At 44.5% G+C, this 16,627-nt stretch overlaps 1 long non-coding RNA gene across 1 annotated transcript; it reads left to right on the top strand.

The window, feature by feature from the left end:
- The first annotated feature begins 699 nt into the window (after positions 1 to 699).
- LOC149444273 (uncharacterized) lies at positions 700 to 15,536 on the top strand. The gene is made up of 3 exons (XR_016306536.1): positions 700 to 755; positions 11,735 to 11,836; positions 15,141 to 15,536. It is a non-coding gene; the product is annotated as an uncharacterized LOC149444273 (long non-coding RNA).
- Positions 15,537 to 16,627: the final 1,091 nt, after the last annotated feature.

Raw genomic sequence — 16,627 nt, forward strand, 5'->3', positions numbered from 1 at the left:
AGTTTCTAAATGGTCAGTCCGCCCTTGCCTCCAACCGTAAGTCTAAACGAGGCTTAGGTCCCTCTGAACTCGGGTCTAGGTGTCTGAATGGTGTCCCCAGTAAGCAATACTGTTCCTTTAAGTAGGGTGTAGTAGGGTATGGCCAGCAGTGCCTCCTATGGTGATGACCTGTCTGCTCCCACCCTATGTCCAGGGCTCAGCGATATCAGCTGCAACTGTCTGATTTAACCCTGAAAGGACTGAACCATCGCAGGTTGCAGGGTGGTTGTGGGCGCGGTTCCCATTCACCTGAATGGCTCAGGTTCGGCAATAGTATTACTACAAATGCAGGGGGGGGGCGATAATCTTTGCTGCATCATGTGGCACCTGCATCATGTTTTCCTTTAGGTGGGCGGTCAGGAAAAGAAGGATGTAATACCAGAGACCTCAGATTTACCTCCAGGGATCCATAGGTTCCTCATACCATTCCACTGATTTTCTTAGCACATACTTTGATTTGTATGACGTCATTTCCAATGCCTAGTATCAGTTTGTTCCTGAGAATGGCCCATCACATGCAGGGTGTAGTCATTACTGGACACCCCCACCCTCTCTGTGGAATGGTACAGCCCACAGGTATATAAGCCCAGGTACTGGGTGATCTGTATTAGTCTACTGAGAACTTTACAAAGATGGCTGAGGCTGCACAAGCACAACCTGGGGGACTGAGTGAGCCCAGGGAACCTACTGCAGAAGATCAGGCCATCCTTGATGAGGTAAGTGGTTGGGGATCCAATACTAAGGACTGGTTCATGCCAGGTGTGATGATCTGCATTGGGACCCTGAGAAGCCATTGACCTGTGTCATGTTTACACCATACAAGTGTGTTCATTAAACTGCATTACATTGTCAGCTTGGAGTTGTATGAATTTTGTTTATTTTTTTAATGCAAAGTAAACTTTGCAATGTATTGTAACAATGTAACCCAGTCTGCATGTTGTGCACCTGCTGGTATAAATGGGCCCCATGAGGGAGCTCCAATGGGCCCCATGAGGGAGCTCCAATGTACTCTATTAGCTTGACATTGTGAATTGGCCTTGTTGTCCCCTATAGCTTACAATGGCAGAAGCTGCAATTCCCAAAGGCTGCCAATGTATGGTGGACATGGATGGTCCTTTTTAACAAGCTTCTTGAGACCTCCTCCTTCCCTGGATCCCTGAAATGTAAACCCCACTGAAGTGGAATGATCAAACCTGGTGCAGCTGTGCATGGCAACCAATCGGCTTCCATCTTCAGCTTGTTCAGTTGAGTCTTGACAATGAATGTTAGATGCTGATTGGTTACTATTAGTGATGGGCTGAACACCTGCTCCCCTTTTGGTTCATGGTTGAACTTTCGAACTTTTAAAGCTTTGACTGCGAACTTCAGAGGGAACAATTTACTAAGCGGTATCTTACTGCGTCTGAATCAGGGGCCGACTGACCATTTGGAAACTTGAGCACTGCCTGAGGTCAGTAGGGGGCCCCATGAGATGCCCCTGGTACTTTTTTTGAGTTTGGGCAAGGACACAGGGGCCCCATGATCCCCTATTGCCTGGGGGCCCCATGAGTTGTCAGTCTGCCCCTGGTCTGAATATGTGGTAAGATACAACATGAGTTGTAGTAAGTTATGCTGCCTTTTTTAGTAGTGAAAACACTCTTCAGTGAGGTTCCCCACAGCTGAATGTGAAAAGAATTGCCCTTTGGGCCTGGTATGCATTTTGAGGGGAACCCCCACGGCAACATTTTTTAAAAATGGTGTGGGGGCAGGGGCGGACTGACCATTTGGAAACTCAAGCACTGCCTGAGGTCAGTAGGAGGCCCGCCTGAGGTCAGTAGGAGGCCCCCCTGAGATGCCCCTGGTACACTTTTATTTTTTTTCCTTTATTGGCTTTTTTGAGTTTGGGCAAGTACAGGGGTCCCATGATCTCCCTATTGCCTGGGGGCCCCATGAATTGTCAGTCTGCCCCTGTGTGGGGGGTCTAGCCCAAATCCATGCCAGACCCTTATCTGAGCATGTAGTGTTGCTAGACAGGTCAGGAAAGGGGGAATGGATCCATGCTTTCATGTTTATGCCAAATTCTGACATTACCATCTGAATGTTGCAGCTGGAATTGAGACTCATCAGACCAGACAACACTTTTCCAATCTTTAGTCCAATTTTGGTGAGCCTTTGCAAACTGTAGTCTCCATTCCTGTTTAGATGAGTGGCACCTGGTGTCTTTTGCTGCTGTAGCCCATCTGTTTCAGGGTTGGATGTATTGCCTGTGTTCAGAGATGGTCTGCTACAAGTGGTTATTGGAGTTACTGTTGCCTTTCTATCATCTCCAACCAGTCTGCTCATTCTCCTGACATCAATAAGGCATTTTCCTCCAACTGCCACTTACTGGATATTTTCTTTTGTGGACCATTCTCTATAATCCCTAGAGATGGTTGTGACAGTCCCAATATATCAGCGATTCTTTAAATATTCAGACCAGCCTGTCTGGCACTGACAACCATGCCACATTCAAAGTCACTTAAATTACTTTTCTTCCTCGTTGTGATGCTTGGTTTGAACTTCAGCACGTTTTCACCACATCTAAATGCACTGAGTTGCTGCCATGTCTGTGGTGTATTTAGGTTTTGTGCTGCCCTAGGCAACACAAAATTCGGGTGCCCCCCACAGAGAGCCTGACATTGACCAACAACGCCCGTTTCCACCTCCCACTCACCTTCACAGCTCCAGACCTCCCCGGGAATGAGAGTTGGGCTCTCCATACACCATCAAGCAGCCCACAGCCTCTCTCGGATCCCACCTGGTCCCCATGCTGCATGTGACCAGGGGCGGACTGACCATTCGGGAACTCGCCCACTGCCCAAGGGCTGGGGTAAGTAGGGGGTCCCATGAGATGCATGTATAAAAGATAGTTATTAAGAGGTTGTAAAATGATTTATCATGTCACCCAATATTTGGTCTCCATTCAGTAGCCAAAAGAGGCATTCAAAAAAAGGGGGATTTGTGAAAAGAAATTCACAGAGAAAGCGGCTACATTATGAACAGAACGTGACACTCAGAAAAAATTTCCAAAAATTATGCTTTATTACACATATATAAATATGACATATGGGCGTTCGCCCTGGTTTACCATCACCTCAGTATGAGACAATACACAGACCTAAAACCATATAAAATGACATCAAGACCGGTCTAAATGCATGTGCAACAGAAAAAATGACTGCAAGAGTCTAATGTCCCTGTAGCACAAACACATAGGTGAACACTTCCCAAAAGAGGTGTATCCAAAAATTATACCATAGGTATACCATAATGTTAATTATTATATGTAGAACAATACCATTATGGTGAATCCCAATCAGGGAATCCAAAAATTGTACTATGGAAAAATATCACATATATATACAATGCAGCAAGCACAATAGGTGTCAAGAAGAGAACAAGCCTCAGGCCTGTATGGGGGGAGACATAAATGTCAAATATATGATGCAATTCATTCCTGTGCCGGCACAAGTGGTTGGGGCCCATTCATCTGTAATATAAACAGCTGTATCCTAGAGCTCTTGAATGAAATAATGCCCCATTTATTCCCAGGGTGGAAGAAAAGATGCAAAAAGCAGCACTCTGCTAGAAATGGTATCTTCACCACTATATGTGGACTACATACCACCTTTCGTAGGGAAAACAGGACATATCCCAAAAGATCTTCTGCCCGTTGAGATATATATGGTATATCCTGTATCCTATACAAAGCACCATGATGTCCCCATCCTGTAGTGAGATAAATGATATATGGGAAGTCACTGACAGAGTATACACTCAATAAGATATATAGGTCATATAGATCACAGAGGACCATATATCTAATGTCCTGTAACAGTCCACTCACCACCTGTGCTGTGGGTATTAGGAATGAAAAAGATGTCCTTCATGGGTACTGCCATACACGGCCACAGAGGCCTAGGAACCACCGCTGACATCCGCCGATATACCGCGGGTTCCAGCCCCTTCTTGGCGCTTGTGCTGCTCACACTTGCCTCATGGCATATGAAGATGGCTTCCTCCTTATGGGTCAGCGTGCGTTCCACCTAATGCGCATGACCGGAAGTGACGTGTATGACGTCAACGCGTTTCGCCGATGGGCGTATCTCACTCAGCTTCGTCAGGACCAATGAAACAACTGCATTTCAATTTCCTATTTATAGTGGGTAAAGACCCACCCATTTATGCAAAAAAGCTAACCTGCAATTGTTCCATATGGAAGAAAAGAAGGGGGCTAAATACTTAGCACAACTGCTGGTCTTTGTTGAATATAATTAAAAAGACAAACGGCTGGAGACAACAGAGAGGAGAGAGGCTTAGCAATTTTAACAATGCATATATTGATCAAAAGATCATGAATTAAATATACCAGTCAATTAACGCTTTTATCACATTTTAACCAGTAGATGGCGATATAAATCAGAGAATCACCAATTCTATTCATTGAGACAGGTTTTTTAGGAGACAATGTAAATGACCAAAGGACACCACAAGATGGCAATATAACCTGGGAGTTTTCATAAGGGTCATTACAGCAAAAATACCCCAATTCTCAGGCAACCATCCTATGGTGTGGTTATTATTCAAAAAGAGGAGGTACTAAGGGACAATTAACCAGACAATCAATCCTTTTACATTTTTTAGAGCTATATTGAAGCTCATACCATAAGATCATCCATACTTTTGTTAATATTCCCAATATACAGTTGTGACCAAAATTATTCAACCCCCACTGAAATTGAGTGTTTTGGCCAGTTTGACATTGCTTTTGATCATTCAGTCATCTTGCTTACATTTACATTAAAGAGGCACTTGTAGGTCAGACAAATATAACATAACAGTTATAATGAAATAACCACAAATGTCTTTTCTGTGCTCACAGCATTATCAGTTTTATTCAACCCCCAAGTGACATTCAATCTTAGTACTTAGTACAGCATCCTTTTACAGTTATAACAGCTTTTAAACGTGAAGCATAGCTTGACACAAGTGTCTTGCAGCGATCTACGGGTATCTTCGCCCATTCTTCATGGGCAAAGGCCTCCAGTTCAGTCACATTCTTAGGCTTGCGCACTGCAACTGCTTTCTTTAAGTCCCACCAGAGGTTCTCAATCGGATTTAAGTCTGGTGACTGCGATGGCCACTCCAAAATGTTCCAGCCTTTCCTCTGCAACCATGCTCTAGTGGACTTGGAGGTATGCTTGGGATCATTGTCCTGTTGAAAGGTCCAACGTCTCCCAAGCCTCAGGTGTGTGACGGACTGCATCACGTTTCCATCCAATATCTCCTGGTACTGAAGAGAATTCATGGTACCTTGCACACGCTGAAGCTTCCCTGTACCTGCAGAAGCAAAACAGCCCCAAAGCATGATTGACCCTCCACCATGCTTCACAGTAGGCAAGGTGTTCTTTTCATCATAGGCCTTGTTCTTCCTCCTCCAAACATAGCGTTGATCCATGGGCCCAAACAGTTCTAATTTTGTTTCATCAGTCCACAGAACACTATCCCACAACTTTTGTGGTTTGTCCACATGGCTTTTGGCATACTGCAGTCGACTCTTCTTATTCTTTGGAGACAGCAAGGGGGTACGCCTGGGAGTTCTGGCACGGAGGCCTTCATTACGCAGTGTGCGTCTTATTGTCTGGGCTGAAACTTCTGTACCCACATCTGACAAATCTTTTCTCAGTTCCTCAGCAGTCACACGGGGACTTCTCTCCACTCTACGCTTCAGGTAGCGCACAGCAGTCGAAGTCAGCATCTTCTTTCTGCCACGACCAGGTAGCGTTTCAACAGTGCCCTTTGCCTTGAATTTGCGAATGATGCTTCCTAAGGTGTCTCTTGGTATGTTTAACATCTTTGCAATCTTCTTATAGCCATTGCCCTTCCTGTGAAGAGAAATCACCTCTTCTCTTGTCTTCCTGGACCATTCTCTTGCCTTCACCATGTTTGTAACCACACCAGTAAATGTCTAGAAGGAGCTGAGTATCACAGTCATTTTAAAGCTGCCTAATTGGTGCTTATTATGCTTGATTGCTGCTCGGTGACATCCACAGGTGTTTTCAATACCTGATGGAAAGCACCTGTATGAACCTCTGTTCTTCAGAGTGGTAGTCTTTAAGGGGTTGAATAATTGTGGCAATGAAGAAACCACATAAGAACCATTTACTACTGTATTACATAAACAATTGATGTCATTTTAGTTGCATTTGGGTAGTTACAACGTCCTTGTAGGATTTGATTCTGAATACAATTCCAAATGTACACTATAGTCCCTAAACCCCTTTACAGCATTGGGGGTTGAATAATTTTGGTCACAACTGTATATAGGTTTATTTTGGGGTTATTTAATCTGAAGTCCAACCCTTTATAAAGACAAAAAAATGCCGTAGATTGCCCACCGCATGGCAATAAACAGGTACATAGTCCTATAAACCTATTTTTCCAAAAACACTTGGAGGTCACATTCCACATTTAACCCCTTAGGGTACAGTGTATCAAGTTTATATATCCAATGTTTCTCCTTTTTAAGCAGTTCTCTATCAAAATCACCTCTTCTTTGTGGGAAGTGCACAATCTTAATACTAGGAAAAGAAGTGGGTTTGTTAACTAAAAAAGAATATGACTATCTGAGAACTGAAGAATTTAATCACCCTACTTTTTACATTATCCCTAAAATACATAAAAATCAAGAAAACCCTCCAGGTAGACCTATTGTTTCAGCCATTAATGGTCCCCTAGATAAAACAGGGAAATATATAGATTTGTTCCTTAAAGATATGGTCCCTAATCTCCCCTCCTATGTAAGGGACACTAAAGATGTGTTGGCTAAGATTGAAGACATGATTATCAATGATAACTCCATTCTAGTGGGAATAGATGTGGAATCACTTTACACCTCTATCCCACATGAATGTGGTGTAAGATCAGTTTCCTATTTTCTTGATAAAACATATCCTACTTTGGGAGGACAGAACGAATTTATTAGTGAGTTATTGGAGTTTGCATTAAAACATAATTTTTTTCAATTTAACAATACCTTTTATCAACAAACTAGAGGTACCAGTATGGGAGCACCGTGGGCTCCAGCCTACGCATGTCTCCATTTGGGGTTTTGGGAGGAGCAGGTTGTCTTCAGATCATCAAGATTTCTAGCTAATGTCCAGATCTTGTTAAGATATATAGATGATGTGTTCCTTGTATGGCGAGGAACATCTGAGGAATTAAAATTATTTTTGGGAGAGTTAAATCAGAACTCCTTCAACATTGGACTCACGTATATATTTGATGAAAGATGTATTTCTTTTCTGGATCTGGAGATTAGACTTGAGAATGGAAGACTCCTTACAAAGACATATAGAAAACCTACTGCTGCCAACACTCTACTAGAGGCAAGAAGCTATCATCCACGTTCACTGATTTCGGGGATTCCAGTGGGACAGTTTTTGAGATGTCGGAGAAATTGCTCAAACATCAATGACTTTAGAATGGAGGCTCAGGACCTCTATAGAAGATTTAGAGAGAGGGGATATTCCCACTCCCAAATTAGAAATGCTCGAAGACGGGCATATCAGACTGACCGCGAGGACTTATTATCTTCTAAAAAGGATGTAAAGGCTAAACCGAGTGATCAACCTGTTAGAATGATAACCCAATTTGGAGCCCAATGGCAAGATGTAAAATTGATATTAGAAAAACACTGGAAGATTCTAACCCAATGCCCTAGGCTGAGTAAGATTGTAGGTGAGCGCCCCCAGATGGTAGCAAGAAGAGCACCAAATCTTGGTGACCTCCTTATTCATTCAGACTATCAACCATTAAAACAAACAACATGGTTAAAATCACGTACCAAGGGGATGTTTAAATGTGGAAAATGTCAAATCTGCAAATATGTGGATCGTACGGATTCCTTTTATGACTCAGGAAATAATACTCATTATAGGATTCAGAGTCTCATAAACTGCTCCACAGTGAGAGTATTATATATCCTAACCTGTCCCTGTAAAAAGATGTATGTTGGTAAGACTAAAAGACAACTTAAAGTACGAATAGGTGAACATCTTAGAGACATTAGGTCAAATGACCCTGACAGTAATCTTGCCCAACATTACGCTAAATATCATGGAGGTAAACTGGACGGTACAAAAGTAAAAGGTTTCTATGCACTGCACTTCCCACAAAGAGGTGATTTTGATAGAGAACTGCTTAAAAAGGAGAAACATTGGATATATAAACTTGATACACTGTACCCTAAGGGGTTAAATGTGGAATGTGACCTCCAAGTGTTTTTGGAAAAATAGGTTTATAGGACTATGTACCTGTTTATTGCCATGCGGTGGGCAATCTACGGCATTTTTTTGTCTTTATAAAGGGTTGGACTTCAGATTAAATAACCCCAAAATAAACCTATATATATTGGGAATATTAACAAAAGTATGGATGATCTTATGGTATGAGCTTCAATATAGCTCTAAAAAATGTAAAAGGATTGATTGTCTGGTTAATTGTCCCTTAGTACCTCCTCTTTTTGAATAATAACCACACCATAGGATGGTTCCCTGAGAATTGGGGTATTTTTGCTGTAATGACCCTTATGAAAACTCCCAGGTTATATTGCCATCTTGTGGTGTCCTTTGGTAATTTACATTGTCTCCTAAAAAACCTGTCTCAATGAATAGAATTGGTGATTCTCTGATTTATATCGCCATCTACTGGTTAAAATGTGATAAAAGCGTTAATTGACTGGTATATTTAATTCATGATCTTTTGATCAATATATGCATTGTTAAAATTGCTAAGCCTCTCTCCTCTCTGTTGTCTCCAGCCGTTTGTCTTTTTAATTATATTCAACAAAGACCAGCAGCTGAGCTAAGTATTTAGCCCCCTTCTTTTCTTCCATATGGAACAATTGCAGGTTAGCTTTTTTGCATAAATGGGTGGGTCTTTACCCACTATAAATAGGAAATTGAAATGCAGTTGTTTCATTGGTCCTGACGAAGCTGAGTGAGATACGCCCATCGGCGAAACGCGTTGACGTCAGATACGTCAATTCCGGTCATGCGCATTAGGTGGAACGCACGCTGACCCATAAGGAGGAAGCCATCTTCATATGCCATGAGGCAAGTGTGAGCAGCACAAGCGCCAAGAAGGGGCTGGAACCCGCGGTATATCGGCGGATGTCAGCGGTGGTTCCTAGGCCTCTGTGGCCGTGTATGGCAGTACCCATGAAGGACATCTTTTTCATTCCTAATACCCACAGCACAGGTGGTGAGTGGACTGTTACAGGACATTAGATATATGGTCCTCTGTGATCTATATGACCTATATATCTTATTGAGTGTATACTCTGTCAGTGACTTCCCATATATCATTTATCTCACTACAGGATGGGGACATCATGGTGCTTTGTATAGGATACAGGATATACCATATATATCTCAACGGGCAGAAGATCTTTTGGGATATGTCCTGTTTTCCCTACGAAAGGTGGTGTGTAGTCCACATATAGTGGTGAAGATACCATTTCTAGCAGAGTGCTGCTTTTTGCATCTTTTCTTCCACCCTGGGAATAAATGGGGCATTATTTCATTCAAGAGCTCTAGGATACAGCTGTTTATATTACAGATGAATGGGCCCCAACCACTTGTGCCGGCACAGGAATGAATTGCATCATATATTTGACATTTAGGTCTCCCCCCATACAGGCCTGAGGCTTGTTGTTCTCTTCTTGACGCCTATTGTGCTTGCTGCATTGTATATATATGTGATATTTTTCCATAGTACAATTTTTGGATTCCCTGATTGGGATTCACCATAATGGTATTGTTCTACATATAATAATTAACATTATGGTATGCCTATGGTATAATTTTTGGATACACCTCTTTTGGGAAGTGTTCACCTATGTGTTTGTGCTACAGGGACATTAGACTCTTGCAGTCATTTTTTCTGTTGCACATGCATTTAGACCGGTCTTGATGTCATTTTATATGGTTTTAGGTCTGTGTGTATTGTCTCATACTGAGGTGATGGTAAACCAGGGCGAACGCCCATATGTCATATTTATATATGTGTAATAAAGCATAATTTTTGGAAATTTTTTCTGAGTGTCACGTTCTGTTCATAATGTAGCCGCTTTCTCTGTGAATTTCTTTTCACAAATCCCCCTTTTTTTGGGTCCCATGAGATGCCCCTGGTACCTTTTTTCATAGGCTTTTTTGAGTTTGGGCAAGGACACAGGGGCCCCATGATCCCCTATTGCCCGGGGGCACCATGAGTTGTCAGTCCGCCCCTACATGTGACCCTTCTTGCATGCCTTCTTCCGTGGGGTGGTGCTGCCCCTCTGAAAAAATGCCACCCTAGGCAAATGCCTTGTGGTAAATATGCCTGTGTGCCATGTGATTGGCTGATTAGCGGTTTGTCCACCAGCAATTGAACAGGTGGACCCAATGCAGGCCAGTGAGTGTATATGCAGCCTCTGATTTGTACTTTACTGCTCCTTCTCACAATGAGTCTATGGGGCCTGGCCTTATACACCCTATCCATAATGCGTATTCAGGTGCTGGAACTGAAGTGAATAAAATAGGGTTTTAATGTCTTTCACATGCTTCTATTTTTATGAAGAAAAGGGGGAAAAAATGGATTTGTAGATGAGCCACTTGAGCTTCCAAGGGAGGACGTTTTCAATGAGTCACCTGATTCATAAGGGCCTGTAGGAAATTGCGTATTGCTGGACACTGCAGTGTTTACTCCACGCTGCCCTCATTGGTCATGTAATGTATTGCAGGCTGTGTGATCCCATAGAAGTTCTGTCTGCTCAATGCCATAGAGAACTTTGTCATTTGAGGCTGGGCCAGTTGCATGACTAGTACATTTATAAAGCACAGCTCTGAATGTGCATTTGTTTTTAACAGTACAAAGTAAAGCACAACCAGATCCTGCATATTATGACTGCTGCTTCCATAATTCAACACTTTTTTAATAACCTTTGATATCAAATATATAATAACATAAAAGGACAAATTGGTAGATGTCCTCCACTAAATCGCAGCACCATACAACTATGCATACTGATGTGAAGAGAATTTTTAGTCACTAGGTAAGCATTTGACTGTCTTACAATTCTTTCCACTTTCTGGTTGGGTGAGGCACTGGTGATGTAGCTCCTGGCCTCAAAGCGGCATCCTGGAGACTTTCTGCCATGTTCTAGGCGGGGTTCCAGGAAGGAGATGGATCCATCTGCACTTAATAAACAATGTTCACTATGAGAATGGGAGAGAGTCAAAATGGCATACAAAGCGTTCAATTATCTATAGCCGAGGTCTCCACTTCCTAGGCAAAGGGCCAGTTTACTGTCCTTCAGACTTTGGAGGGGCTAAACTGACCAATGGGAGTAGAAAATGCCCCAGTGTCGGTGGGCATAAACCATTCCCAATTGGTTTAAATGGAAGAAACACTACACATTTGTTGGTATCAATGGGATGGTGCCCAATTGATGGGTGTCAGTTGGTGGAATAGTGCCCCAAGGACCAGATAAAGGTGAGCCAATGGCCACATCCAGCCCCTGGCCTGTAGTGACTGCTTAGTCTGATCCTCTGCTGCAAGGACTACTATAGCTGGTAGTGGGTGCAGGTCTATATCTGGACCATTCCCAACCTGAATTTTTTTTCTTTTCCTTCAGGTGAAAGAACAGTATGAGAAACAGTCCGGGACAAACCCCAAGGAATTTAAGGCGGTCCTCGTCAGTACTCAGGTTGTTGCCGGAACAAATTACTTTTTCAAGGTAATGCTTTTATGAAACCACCTAGTTTCTCTGGCTGAACCTTCTACGTTAGTCTTTGAAACAGAGGAGCTCACCTATCATACTATCCATCCTTAACCAGATCCCTACCAGGTCAATTCTGACTTTTTTTTTTTTTTTTTCTCCCAGCCTCTAACAATATTATTGCATTCACAAGGTATGAACATCTCTTGTGAAAACATGGGCTATGACGGGTCCTACTTTATGGAGAGATCTGGGGTCTTAGACATAAAATCTGGCCTCCAATGCAGCAGATCAGACACCACAATCTGGCTGCCAAGTAAACAGAGCTGGAAGTGTCAATCTTAGTTCAGATGGAAGAACTTCAGTTCCTCTGTAGTGCCACCATTTGCAGTGGTCCAGGGCTCTGCAATTGGATGGGGAAGCCCAGGAAAAGTGGTCAGGGGGTGGATACCACTCCACCTGCAGAAGTGATTGAGCAAATCTCTTCTGCTAGAAAAAGAATTGGGAGCAGGAAATTGATGCCTGGTGGAGGCTCAATCCCAGCATAACCACTTTGACCTGAGGACATCCTACAGGTGGCAAATGGGTTAATATATTGGAAATATCCAATGTCTGTGTTCCCCCTGGGGAACAGAGGCACATGTTCTGGTGCCCTACAGGCAAAATGGATGTAGGACACATGGAGATATACTAAAACTGGTGGTCTGGTGCAGCTTTGCATAGTAACCAATCGGCTTCCAGGGTCTATTGTCAGTTTAACTGAACAAATTGAAGCCAGGGGCAGACTGACCATTTGGAAACTCAGGGCACTGCCTGAGGGCCTGGGGTCAGTAGGGGGCCCCATGAGATGCCCCTGTTTTTTTTTTTTTTTTTGTTTTTTAATAGGCTTTTTTGAGATGGGGGGGGGGGGGAAGGACACAGGGGCCCCATGATCCCCTATTGCCTGGGGGCCCCATGAGTTGTCAGTCCACCCCTGATTGAAGCTGATTGGCTTCCATGCACAGCTGCACCAGATTCTGTGCGCACCAGTTTTAGTAAATCTCCCCCATTGCACAGCCTCAGCACCTGCAGCCAGCAAACTCTAAATGCTTCTCAATTAAGCACAGGGAAGAAAATGGCAGTTGGCTAGAATTCAGCAGGAAGACTGTTCCTAAAGACTGGCTGCTATATTTCCCCTGGGGTCTAGCAGAAGTGTCCCCTGGCTGTTTCTTCTCCCCTCTGCTCTGCCCCCCAATATGCACTCAGTGTACCACTCGTGATTCAGAAAGTTTGGACCAGTTCTGCATCAGATTTCCAGAAGCTTTTGCAGATGTAAGGATTGAGACCACTTGACATACAGGGGTGCCTACAATGATCAGTGTTTATGTATGTAAAACCCTTATCCCAAAAGGAGCAAAGGATTGCTGTAATGGGTGTGAGCTGGAGTGTAGCAGATTTACCTACACTAGTAAATTGAAGCCAGTCTAACATTCAAATCACACCCCCACCCAGGATAATGCTTCTGTGTGCTCATTCATCCAGAGTGGGGGGGGGGGGGGGGTTCTAATACAGGAGGTGTTACTGGCCAGGTCACCTGGTGAAGAAAAAAGCCTAAATTAATGCAGCTGCCACATCTAAGGATTGGTAAGCTGTAATATTTTGGGTTTCATATTTAACTTGACATTTTATTGTGATATCCTGTGTTCTGAAATGTCTGTCTGGGCAGACTGACTGGCATCTGTGAACCACAAAATGTGATCCAGATGTTCTGCACCTTGGCTGGATCATGACAACCACCATTGCTCCTGCTGCCTCCCGCTCCAGTGCTCTCCCTAGGACACCATCCCACCTCCTCCTGCTATCTGATCTCTGCCTCCAGCTCCAGTGCTCTTCCTAGGACACGTCCCACCTCCTGCTGTCTGATCTCTCTGCCTCCAGCACTCTCCCTAGGACACGTCCCATCACCTCCCATCTGATCTCTGCCTCCAGCTCCGGTGCTCTCCCTAGGACACGTCCCACCACCTCCTGCTGTCTGATCTCTGCCTCCAGCTCCAGTGCTCTCCTCTGCAATCATATCCAGACAAACTAGTGCTGCCCCCATACTCCTAACCCCCCATCCCACACTGCTGCCCCAACTTCACCCAATCAGCTGACACTACTCCCTACAATCTTTGCTCCACATTCCATTAGGTTTTGGTCCCTTCTCTTCACTCCACCAACTAACATTGTAGTCCCCTTCACACCCCCATCCTGAGCTACTGTCCTCTGCTCCTCACCCCCATCCCACACTCATCACCACTGTTTGCTGCTGGGCACTGCCCCACACCTTACCCCATCCCACACTGGTCTTCCACTCCCTAATCTTATACTTCTACCCCCATTCCTCAGTCTACCACCCCAGTTGCAGCCCCCACACCACCTGATTTCTGCCTTCCACCACACCCCCCACCCTCCTGGAGTGCAAATAGCTGACATATTCCAGTGCTGTACAGAGAACACTGATCCAGTCAGTCTCTGTAGCAGAGGAGCTTGCACTCCAATGTCGCCCCCCCCCAGTCACAATATTGTGTATATAGTTCTTGACGTACTGCAGTGCTGTACAGAGAACACTGAGCCAGTTGACCATCTCTGTAACAGGAGCTTACAATCCAATGTTCCCCCCCCACAGTTGCACACTAGTCATTTCTATAGCTGACATATACCACAGTGTTGTATAGAGACCAGGGGCAGATTGACCATTTGGAAACTCGGGCACTGCCTGGGGTCAGTAGGTGGCCCCATGAGATGCCCCTGGTACTTTCTTTTTTTTTTTTTTTTTTTTTTTTTTTTTTTTTTTTTTTATAGGGGAAAGGACACATGGGCCCCATGAGTTCATTCCACCCCTGATTAAAGCTGATTGGCTTCCAAGATTTTTTTTTTTTTTTAAATTCTAGGCTTTTTTTGAGTTTGGGCAAGGACACAGGGGCCCCATGATCCCCTATTGCCCAGGGGCCCCGTGAGTTGTCAGTCTGCCCCTGATAGAGACCACTGACAGTCAGATGACTGCACCAGAGGAGCTTACACTCTAATGTCTGCAGCAGTCATACACTATTAATGCTTCTGACTTTATATCCTCAGAGCTTACACTCTATTGTATCCCCCAGAGTTGCACACTTTCATTTTTATAGCTGACCTATTCCACAGCTCTGTACAGACAACATTCCAGCAGTTGTCAGTCCTTGCCCCACAGGAGCTTGCAATCTAAAGTTGCCCCCAGATATCTTGGAACTGTTCTTCTGGTAGAACACTTAATGATATATCTGTGAGAACTCAAAGGTGGAATTAACTTTTCTGCTCTTTCCAGGTGGACACTGGAGAGGACACTTATATCCACGCTCGAGTCTTCGTACCTCTGCCTGGTACAGGGGAGGGACCGAAATTGGTGTCTTTCCAGACAGATAAGAAAAAGGACGATCAACTGGAATATTTCTAGGATGGAGATGAGAACCATGTAGTGGTCACATGATCAGGAATGCCACCTCTCATCTTTTTCAAAAACTTCTTGAAGGAGCTAAAGAACCTGAAAGTACAGATCTGATCTTCCAGAAATGCACAACATTTGTGGACGGAGATGTCCTGACTTCACGCCTCCACCCTAATGGTGGCTATAACATTGATATGTATCCATTTGTAAAATCCTGTTCAGTGTTTAACTTGCTTGTTGTAATGACAACTCTGAAAAGTACAATAAAATATATTTTTGGAAGAGATTTGCAAATACATGTAAAGCCGCGCTGCACATCCATGTACCTCCTTAATGGAGTTCTGCACACAGTGCTCCTGCTTTTCTTGCCTAGGCTCCCACTACTAGGGCAGGCCGTGGATAAGGGGTGATCATCAGGCAAGCAGGGGGGGCCCAGGCAGCTGGGTGAATCAGATGTGGACATGGAAGGTGATCAGCACTTCAGGTGAATTACTGGAACTGATCCCCTGTTGGCTCTCTGCAGCAGAAAGCTGGCTTCTTAATTGCCTGCTGGCTTTCAGCTGCTGCAGAGATCAAACAGGGGATCAGTTCCAGTAATCGGCACCTCCCCAACACCACTGGTCTGGTAACTGTCATGGTTGCCAGCCACTTTCCATTCCTGAATGAGCACTCACTCAGTTCATTCATAACTGAAACATCCTGTGGGGGGGCGCACCCAGTCAGGTTGGCTGTATAGGGCCTCGTGGTTTCTAACAGCAGCCCTACTACCTGGGAAGCCCACATCCTGGAGGGAGTGTTTTTGCTGAGGGAAGCATGCCAGTACCCTGATGCTGGGGATCCCTGAAGCTAGTACCCAGGGGGTGTCCAAAGGCTAGTGGCACATGTGCAGGATATGTAAAGATGGGACTAGATGCCTTGAGCTGCCATGTGCTCTTGCATGGCTTCCTGTGGGTCACTGTAATAAAGTGGATGGCATGTCACTGGGGCAGGCATTCTGAAGGGCTCCCATGCAGTGTCACCATGGCCCCAGCCATTTATTGCAGCCCAAGACCATGAACAAAAAACTGGGGGAGATGGAAGTGCCTGGGAGCTGTGACGGGGCTTGATCTGCAGAATAGCCAGTCAGCATGTGCTAGTATAAAGTGCATACTCTTGTTCTTGCTTTTTTTTTTTTTTTTCCCCTTACGTCTTTCAGGCCAGCACCTTGGGACCTCGGCTCCTCCCCATCTGAGGAAACACCTCCACCCTAAAATAAAAGACCTCCCCTCCGACCTCAGTTCAGGTGTTTCCTCCGGTGGGGAGACACGAGGAAGCTCAAGGTGCTGTGCCCCAGATGGCAGGGGGGCCTAGGGCCGGATAGCCGGCTG

The sequence above is a fragment of the Staurois parvus genome, unplaced genomic scaffold (assembly GCF_062004578.1).
Source record: "Staurois parvus isolate SC_StPar_1 unplaced genomic scaffold, SC_StPar_1.0 ptg000794l, whole genome shotgun sequence".
In the NCBI taxonomy this organism is placed as follows: domain Eukaryota; kingdom Metazoa; phylum Chordata; class Amphibia; order Anura; family Ranidae; genus Staurois; species Staurois parvus.